The sequence below is a fragment of the Strix aluco genome, chromosome 11 (assembly GCF_031877795.1).
Source record: "Strix aluco isolate bStrAlu1 chromosome 11, bStrAlu1.hap1, whole genome shotgun sequence".
In the NCBI taxonomy this organism is placed as follows: Eukaryota; Metazoa; Chordata; class Aves; order Strigiformes; family Strigidae; genus Strix; species Strix aluco.
In genome coordinates, this window is record NC_133941.1 from 1,798,010 (window position 1) to 1,808,069 (window position 10,060).

Genomic DNA, 10,060 nt, shown 5'->3' on the forward strand with positions numbered 1-10,060 from the left:
CTGCATTTCCTCTCATTTATCCCCTTCCTCCTTGAAAGGTGGGGAGAGAATAGAAAATATAGAAGAGGGGAAAAAAAAGTAAGCCCTTGCAGCAAGAATACAAAAAGAGAGAGAGAAAGGGAGAGCTTGTTGGAGAGCATCTCTTTCCTTTGGGCACTGAAGTGTTCCGACATCAAACCTTCTGTCCTCATTAAGAAGCCCTGTGTCTACCGTTGTGACATCTTTATTCACACACCCCAAGACTTCAAAGACTTCAGGAGATTTCCTTGGTGGATTTAACATAAAAATATCAGGAGATGAAACAGAGCAAAAGGCAGCCTGGTGCATTCTTGTTTTAATTAGACCTTGGGTGGAGGAAGGGGGGTGAGGAAGGAACAGAACAACCGAGATGCACACTAAGGTGTGAATGCAAACACACACACACAAATGCACGCACACACAATCTTGATCATCGGGACTCAACTTCTCTTCTTTCACAAGCTTTTGGAATAGCAAACAGACCCTGAATGATTTTTTTCCAGCCTCTAAAACAGATCCACATTCATCTCAGGAATAAGAAAGTGCCGCAGGTGAAATACATGTTTCTGTTGCCTAAACAAAAAGCTTGAAGTGTAACTAATAAGAGGCAAAATTAAGAAAGAGGACAGAAAAAAGGCATGGAGAGTAGAGGAGAGATGAGCTAAGCATTCGTTAGCGATGAAACGTGGATCTAGGGAGAATTGTTCCTGTTCTGCTTGTGATTTGTCCTCTTTTTTTTTTTTTTTTTTTTGTTAAATAAACTCTTTTTCAGTGAATTTCCAAGCCACTTGTTTGACTTATGAGTCATTGGTGCTATTTGAAATTTGCAGAGTGCCCCATTTGGCTTAAGTATGTAGGTGATACAGCATGCTTCCTGGCCCCAGTGGGATGACCCTAACTCTTCCTGCTCCAATCTGATCACTGCTGAAACCGCTTGTAATTTTAAAGTCGAAAACTTTGGGGGTTTTCACAAATATTCTCTACACTTCTCTGAAATTTTGTCTTTTTTGGTTACTGCCCCTCTTAGCAAAACTTGTGGGAATGTTCGTGGGAAGAAAAAACCACAAAGAACTGCACTGGAATTAGTTTGAAGAGTTTTAAATGAAAATTTATGAGTCTTTCTTCTCAGTATCTAGCCAGGTCTAGGACCAAGACAGCTACTTCTTGCAGAGAGCCAATACCAAATGATGATTAAAAACATAACTAAAGAAAATAAAAGTTTCACTCTCTTCAATTGAGATGCTCATGGGCCATTTCTAGTTCGAGACAGGGAAACTCCCAACCTCCTGATGCCAAGTTTTCGAGTATTAGAGCCCAAATTTCACAGGATTTCTTCAACTGATTAAAATCAGCATTGCTGCCAGTCCACAGGACCCAATGTGCTGCTGGGGCCAGGTGAGTAGGAAGGGAGTCACTGCTCTCTTCCTAGATCTGTTAGGCGTTTTCGGTAGCTATGCAGTTTATGGAAGCTCCAACAGAGTCTATGACCCACCCCGGCACTGAGGGTTGTCCCCACAGAGGGCAAATAATTCTGGCACGTGAACAAGGCAACTGCCATCTGTAAAGTCTAAGCAGCATTTTTAAACAGCTAAAAACAAAAAAAAAGAAGCAAAATCTTTCCCCAGCCCTGCCCCTGTGTCAGGGGCCAATAATCTAGTCTCAATTAGAGCATTATTAACAAAGCCCTACACCTGGCCCTACTCGTTTACAGCTATTCCTGTTGACAATGGCACTGATTAGCTGGTGTAGCAATGAACTGGGTTGATCACTCCAGTATCTACCACCCTCCTACAATTTACATTTCTCAGCCAACTCTGGTTCGGATGGAAGCAGTGAGTTTTGTGCAGAAGCAAGATGAGATTTAGGAGACACCAGCAGCAGGAAAAAGCTGCCCCCCTCGCACAGACAAGATTCACCCAGAGACAGAGCAATAACTCCCCCAGTGGGTCTGAATTCCAGTTAATTATGGAACCAGCTGAAAGCTAATAGAAACGAAGCAGATCCACACGCCTGCTCTCACTTTGTAGCCTGTGGCTGTGAGCCAGTAAGAAAAGTGAGGGTATTGATTTGATTATCTTGTTTGTCCACCTAGACTTGCTAGTTGCATCTGCTTTTCCCAGTTCAAATGAAGTGTTTTCCACTGATTAATTAATTTTAATTTGTTTTTGCTTCAAGTGTAAGATTTGTTTTTTATTGACAAGTGAGTACCCATGTTCCTAAGCCGCCACAGTTGAGCGGTGCCCCCGTGCTGCTCAATGCTAAAGCTCTCCCATTTTGCTAAAAAGTACTTTATATATCAACAGAAACCTCCCCATTTCACCTGCATGGTTTCTAGAAAAGACAAAACCGTGTCATTGAACAACTATGCTCCTCACGGACCGAGGCAGCCTGTAGCGCTACGTGAGGCCTCGCAGTCCAGGCGCCTGGGCCTGGGGCCCCCTCACCACCTTCCTCACCCCCGTACTCTGTGGTGCAAGCCTGGCCACTGGCTTTTATAGCCAAGGAGGGGATTACACCCAGTCATTCCCCCCACACCACAAGCCCTTGGTTCCTGCAAACGCAGGCTGCCGTGCTTGGTTATACCCACCCATGGCTGCAGCCCTCATGGTGGTGAAACGGGGTGAAATGCAGAGGAGGGGCTATTTTGAGAGTGCTTGAGGTTTTCACTCCTTTTTAAGGCCTGTGTTCATTCCAATTAGTGCCACCAGTGCATTCGCTTCAGCCCAGTTCACTAGCAAGTCACACTGCGTTGTCATAAAGGCCGGAGAAATATGAGGAATAAAATGCCTGACTATCTGTATTTTGCCTAATGCTCCTAAAACACATCAACAAGCTATAAATGCCAACAGGGCAAGGAAACGGGTAGTGAGAGGGGATTTATGGGCTAGCAACACCCATGGTTTGGCTCGCTCCTGCCAAGGGACTGCCCCAAGGGGAAGAGGCTTCCTCAGTGCCAGAGGCAGCTGTAAAACCCAAGCTCTTGCTCCACATTAGCAGTGTTTTACAGGGGGATTTGCAAAGGAAGGTGACAATATTTACCTTTCTGGCAACAGAGGGAAACTGAGGGAGGAGGAGATTTTGGGAATGTCTTAGCACAGGCCGGCATCAGAGGCAGGACAGGAACACAGCCCAGGAACCTGCAACTCCTCAAGGACCCATGGCACAATGGGTGCCATCAGCAAATAATAAATGCTCCCTCCCTTTTCCTATTTACCCAGATACCTACAAAGATGGGGCACAGTCTGTTTTGACCTACCATCTTTTGCCCAGTGTCTTCCTTGGGGAAAGAGCTGTGGTTCCCATCCAGCCTCCTCAAAGAGAAAAAGCAGATGCTGCTGTGATGCTGGCTGCAAACACTGTGCTGCCCAAAACTTTTCATCCCAGTGATGAATTAGCTGCTTGGTAGAAAGGAACAGAGCCAGAAATAGCTCTCAGCCAGCCACGGATATCATCATCTCCCATCTCAATCAAGCAGGGATTGCTGGCCAGGTATATCTCAGGATTATCTCTTTACCTGGGATTTTTAAACTGCCCTCAAACACCCATGCAAATAAATGTAGGGAGGCAATCTTGACTACGTGTCTTTTTGGAGGCACAGTGCCTCTGCTGATGGGTCATGATGCTGCTGGAGTCTTGGGTGATGCTGTGTTGGGATGTGACTCCTGACCTTGGCCTGATGCGTCCAAGGCTCCCACCAGCAGCAGCGCTTGTGGCTGCTTTTGTGGGTGCAGGAAACGGGCCGAGGGAATTAGAAAGTTAGAAGATGAGGTGAACAGCAGGGCACAGAAAAAGACAGAAAGATTAATGGCAGGGACACAATCAAAAACAAAAGTTAAAATGGAAATGTTAATCATTTAAAAGAGGGTCTCAGTGGAATTACTTGCTTTATGGCTCAGAATAAAAAATAGAAAGGGGAAAAGAAGGAGGAGAAGTCCCAATAAGAATAATTTAGTGCTTTGTGTAATGAGCTGCCTTTCTTTTCGGTAGTTCACTCTGGTGTCTTATCACTTACCCTGTGATTGACTGAGTCCTCTTTTTGCCTGCTCCTGCTAAATGGTGATTCGCCATCTGGTAGTCATAATTTCTTTCGGTTTTTTTTAATCCTATATTCTTTTGTAATTAGAAAATAAATTACTTTTTTTTTTTAACTGAAAAAAGAAACATGTCTAGCATATTACTTACAGATGACAGTCGGTGTGAGCTCAGCATTGAGGCAGAAGGAAGGGACTTGACTCCTGCCTCATTTGGACAGACCTCAGCTGACATGCCAAGGGATGCATCAGCTTTCCTATTGAGAGTGGCAGGCGCCGAGGGAAGGGCTGGATGAAGCAAGCAGCGGGCAATGACTTTAGTGAGATGTGAAAGCCCATTTCTGAGGAAGAATGGGAAAGATGAAGGCCCTGAAGGGCTGGTGGAGCATGATAGGGATGCGTGTCTGTATGTGTAGGTATCGGATGGAAACAACTGGTATGTGTAGCATGGGCTATCAAGGCTATGAGCTTGCATCGAGCCTGGGGGCTGTGGTATTTGCTGTGCTCCACTGCAGTCCAGACATGTCAGAGGGTGGTGTCCACCATACAGCGAGAGCACACAGCTCTGCAGAAGACCTATATCAGACCTTGCACTGCCATCTCTGTCTCCACCAGCTACGGAGGGAGCCTTGAGTATGCCGGATGCTGAGCAGCCTACCCAAAATCAAGGAGCAGGGATCCTGCCCACAAGGCTGTCAGACTAACCTTGCCAATGCCTAATTGCACCCCCATTTCTCTCCTGCTTGTTGCCGGCCTCATCTCTGCAGCCTGTGTGCTCACCCAGATTGCCACACTCTCATTATATCTTTGTACAGCACCAGCCCTCTCCGCTCTCATTTCAGTTGCCTCCTCAAGGTGCTCCAGTAATTCAAGTGATAAATAATAACAATAATAACGCAGAAGCTGGTTGAATTGAGCTTGATTACTCCGTGGCTGAGTTTGGGCTTGATTGACTGAAAGGAGCACATACCCTCCCAGTTGTTATCCTGAGAGCCTCATTTTCTCAGTGCGATGTCGCTCCTCGTAGCCTCAAACCGATCGGGCCTTGAGGCCGCTGGCAGCACGCAACCCCCTCATTCCCAGAAAGATCCCGCTCCAAAGCACTATTTGAATTTACATTTTTGGCACGTCATATAATGAGGCAAGAAAATGACAGGGAAAATATCCCACTTCTGTGCAGTGCCAACAGAAACGTGTTTTCCCTTGTTTTCTAGGCAGGCTCACTCTTTTCTGAGAGGGAACGCATTGGTTTGCTGGAGCTTTGAAGGATAGTTTTTTGCTGGTTAAAGTGGATGCATCCACATATTCCTGAATACTTGGACCAGGCCCTGCCTGGTTTTACACCACTTGCCTGATGGGTTATATATGTGTGTGCATTAAATTGGAAGGAAAGAAATACAGCCTCTAAATCAGCAAAAGATGTAGTGAACACCCATTCAACCGCTGGATATCCATCTCCCCCCCAACACCACTCCTGCAGGACCTGTGAGTTGTACTCCCACTGCCGTGCTCCCCTTGGCCTTGCCATCACTCAAGAGAGTCAACGGTGGAGCTGTCTGGCCGCCCTCCCTCCAAAACCGGGGGCAAAGGACAGCTCTCCAGGGCCAGACTTGGTCTTTTCCTTCCCATCTTATGCCAGCTGTGCTCTGCTCCTGTGCTTACATCTGTCCCTAGCACCGGTCTGCGCTGCGTTTTCAAGGGAGATGCCTATATCAGAAGCGAGTGAGGGCATTTGGTAACATCTTCAGTTGAGCCCAAGAAAGACAAGAAGCAAATGATCTGTGTGAGGTGGAAGCTGTGTTTTTCTTGGCTTAATACGGATGAATGAAGAAAAAGGAGGGAAAGAAAACAACTCATTTTCACTCATTCTCTAAGCAGCAGTCGCTGTAGTGCTATAGCCAGGAGCATCTGAGAGACAGAAGGAATTTGAGTAACAAGAAAATGCTGTTGTACAGACCTAATTATAGTGATCGCACCTGTTAGAGAAAACAATAAGCAGTAAAATGAATAAACCTTCCTGGGACTCATTTTATCAATGAAGCATGACCATGTGAAAACTCCACAGAGAAAATCTACAAGGAAGACATCAGTGTACTCAGATCTTCTCTTTCTGATCTCCCATCCTGTAATCAGCTGGGCAAGATAACCAAAGTAAACCATGCGTTGTTCATCCACTGGCTGCATGCAGCCGTATGCAGATGACCTGTTAATAGGATGCCTTCTCAGTCTTGGTATTATCTTCCCGCCGGGGGCATTTACAGGCATATACATGCAGCTGCAAACTTCTGGTACTTAGGAAAGAACTGTGAACAGGTCTTCAAAACCTTGCAAAATTTGTCAGTTATCCTAGGGATGGTGGGGGAGTCTGGCAATTTTCCTCAGAGACAGTAGATTGGTCAGAGATACTGCTAAAAACCAGTTCCTTTTGTGGTGATAACAAGATCTTGGGGACAATCCCAGTGTCACTAGGAGTGGTGTGGAAAGGGCTGTGTTGTGTTTTAAATCTGCGACTAAATCATTCTTATATTGTGCCACTTGGTGAAAAATTGCTCCTGCCGCCACCACTCATGGTCCCACAGACCTCATCACATCCCTCCCTCAGGATCCACTGTCTGATCCGAGGGATCCTACCTGGTCTCTCCTCCTACTGAAGCTTCCCTGCTCCTGGCCATCTTTGCCCCTGCTCTCCCTTTACCTTTCCGAGCTCCCAATTATAGCTCCTCTGCACTGCAGAGGCACATCTAACACCGAGCTTTGCATGCTTCTGTGGTTAAAGCAGACAAAGAGGATTAGCCTTTACAAAGAGTTAATGCTGGGTTTTTTGCATACACAGCCCCCTTCATCCAAAGATCTTAGAGGAGTGGAAGTATCATTAGCAGCGTCTTGTGGATGGGAAAATTGAAGCATGAGGAGATGAAATGAATTTGCTTATTGGATGATTATTCCCTTACCGGATTTGCCTCACATCTCGCAGCCCACGTCCTGGGCCAAAGCCCTATTATATGACATACAGCTCAGACAGAGGCAAAGCCAGAGAAGCAAGGAATACTATGATACTCAATCTCGTTTCTTCTTTTCTTTTTCCAAGACCACTAGGATGTACAAAAGGACAAAGAAACACCCCAAGCCTTGTAACATGTCTGAGTGACAGCCCTGGTGTCTGAAGTCCTTTAGGCACTCACTGAATGCCCTGAACAATGACGCCTCCAAAATATTGACCCAGCAGTGTGTCTCAGCCCTGGCTTGGAGGGAAAAAGATGAATGTACTCTTTGATGACTGTTGCCATTGAAAATCGGGCTGTGTTATTGTCAGCTCATAAGAGTCACTTGGTGACGCAAGTTTTGAGTTACACCAGCTCCTAGGAGTTGCCTTCAAATCACCACTGGAGAGAATGGTTTTCCTCTACTTCCCAACCAAGTCTGACTTAGTAAGTCAATGGCTCCACAACTAATTAGCAATAACCTAAACCTGATCTAAAGGAAACTGGACAAATAATTCATGATGAATAATTTATTGGATGAATTTTGCCTCTTTTTTCTGTTTGTGAATTTTCTATGCTTGTGGTGTTGATTTCTCCTGTTAATTGGTTGTTTGAAATTGTTTGCTGATGCAAATCTTTCTGCTCTTTTCTTCAGGAGAAGTTCATTAAGAGTATCCCCAATCCAAAAGGAATTGACTAATTTTAATTGGTCACAGAGGCCACATGGCATAAACGCATTTTGTGGCACAAACATGTATTTCTTCAATTCACTTACTGAAAATATTCTTTCAAACTGTTCTTTCCGTTCAAATAAGATGTTTCTGTGAGCATCCCTTCTAGTCAGAAGAAATAAACAGATTCCAGAAGTCAGTCAAAAGATACTCAAATGGAAAGAACCAGTAAAAGATGTTCAAATGAAAATGGATGTGAAATAACCACGTGTAGGAATGTCTGTATTTGTGTACCTACATATGCACAGAAATTGCTCTTGCAATGTTAGTTTAAAAGAAACTTGCATCTGCTTATATTAAAAAGAAACCAAAGACACCCAGATTAAAACCTTTTAACTGAACTCTGCTTCTGTTCTAGGTGACGCTGCATTAGCATCCATGGTTTTGGCGTAGGCAGGGTCAGTGTATGCTCCAGAACACGTACCAGTCAACATGCTATTGCTTTGTGGTCCCAAGCACTTCAGAAGGGCTGTCTTAAAGAAGAGATGAACTTATGGCCTCTTCCACTAGCAAGGGCATGAAACGATAAGCTCCTTGTATCACAACATCTATAACATACAGCAAGAGGCAAAGAGGTTCAGACATGGAGGAGGGAGGGTGAAAACAAGCCGCCCGACCTGATAATGAAAAGCAGGCACTTGGCCTTGGTGTGGAGCATCTCAGATAAGTAGTTTAATTGCCAAGCTTTGGTGCTGGAGGGAGGGAAATCTAAGCTAAATTAAAAGATTAAAAAGATATTTTTTCATCAAGTGGCAAAATGGAAGAAGTAGACGAGTCTGCTCAGGAGAAAATGAGCAGAAAGGAACTGTGAATGTTGTGAAAATATATCCATTAGACCTGCCTTATTGAAACGTGCTTTTGCCAAGCATCCAGCCCTGCATCTCCATGGCAACATGGCCTCGTCAACAGAGAAGAAAGTATTTTTGTCAGGATGGGCCCAAACACATAAAAGCCATTTCGATTTGGGGGCAACACGATCTTCTTCAATCAATACTGCACACATAATAATGACTCCTGCCACTTTTTTCATAAATCTCCACTTTCTGCTTTCATTTCCTGTGGTTTGACATCACTGTGAACTGGAACCAGGTTTAAATTTCCTACAATTTTCAGCCCCCTCTGCCCTCATCTGCAGCACACCATGCCTCACACAGCAGCGTTCTCCTTTGTAACACACTCGATATGCCGATGCCGTGTGCCTACAGGTGGGATTAGCCTGCCCCCAACTGTGAGGCAGGCTTTGAGGAATGCCTTGGTGGCACCATCCACAGATGCCATGGCTGAAATTCTGGTCATGGCTGAGATGAGGGGCCAGCCAAATGGAGGATGGTGAGTCTTTTTCTCTAGGATTACCTCTGATGAGACAGAACGCTCTGAACATCTTTACTCTCAAAGAAACTGTCGTGTCCTTTCTAGGGCATGGGTGATGGGTCTTCTGTCCACACCCTGTGAATAAAAACATTTTGTCTTCTCCATTTTTTCCTGCACTTCCAGTTTGAGATCTCATTCTTCTTGACTGCCGGTTGACAACAATAATTTGGTCTTTCCAAATAAACAGCTCAGCAGTTCCACGATAGAATCGACCGCGTGGCCAAAGGGATTTCTGTGTGCGTGCAAGAGTCTCTGAGCGTGTGTGTTGGGGAGGGAGAGATGGAATATGTAGGAGATGTAAATGCCCATCTCTATTTTTCATTTAAATTAGTGGTTATTAGACATATAATCCAACACACTGCTTTTAAAATCTCAGCAGAAGCCTGCTGAATGCTTTGCTATGGCAGTTACTAAAGAAATGTAAAATATATTTTTTCATAATAACTACAATCTAGCTAGACTTAAAGCAATGCCCTCTTTGTTGTTTTATGTTCTATTTTGCCATTTGTTGAGAGACTTTTGAATGTATTTGATTTCCAAAACCCCATTGAGAAGGGCGATTTGGTGCACAGAGGCAAAAACAATTCCACATTTGTGCTTTTCAGCTAATGCAGGCAGAGGGAAGCTATTTCTCCAGACAGATTGTTGTTGCTGCACGAGGGTCAGTGATTTGGATCCTGCCTGTTCCCTGGGGGCCTTGGGGTTTTGAAGAAGGGGAGGATGGCATTTGGTCACTGATGTGTTTGATTCCCAGATGAGTTTCCCAGCCTTGTAGGCACGCTCTGCATGTTAGTGTGCACCATTCCAGGCTGTGTCCAGAGCCTGGAGGAAAGGAACGTAGGGAGGTGGGTTTAAGTTACAGTAATGCTAATAAATTAATGACTTGAATTTAGAAAGAGGCTCTCATTGCTAAACCAGACACTGTTTG

At 44.9% G+C, this 10,060-nt stretch overlaps 1 long non-coding RNA gene across 1 annotated transcript; it reads left to right on the forward strand.

Moving 5' to 3' along the window:
• The first annotated feature begins 7,147 nt into the window (after positions 1-7,147).
• LOC141928222 (uncharacterized) lies at positions 7,148-9,248 on the forward strand. The gene is made up of 2 exons (XR_012624700.1): positions 7,148-7,477; positions 8,120-9,248. It is a non-coding gene; the product is annotated as an uncharacterized LOC141928222 (long non-coding RNA).
• Positions 9,249-10,060: the final 812 nt, after the last annotated feature.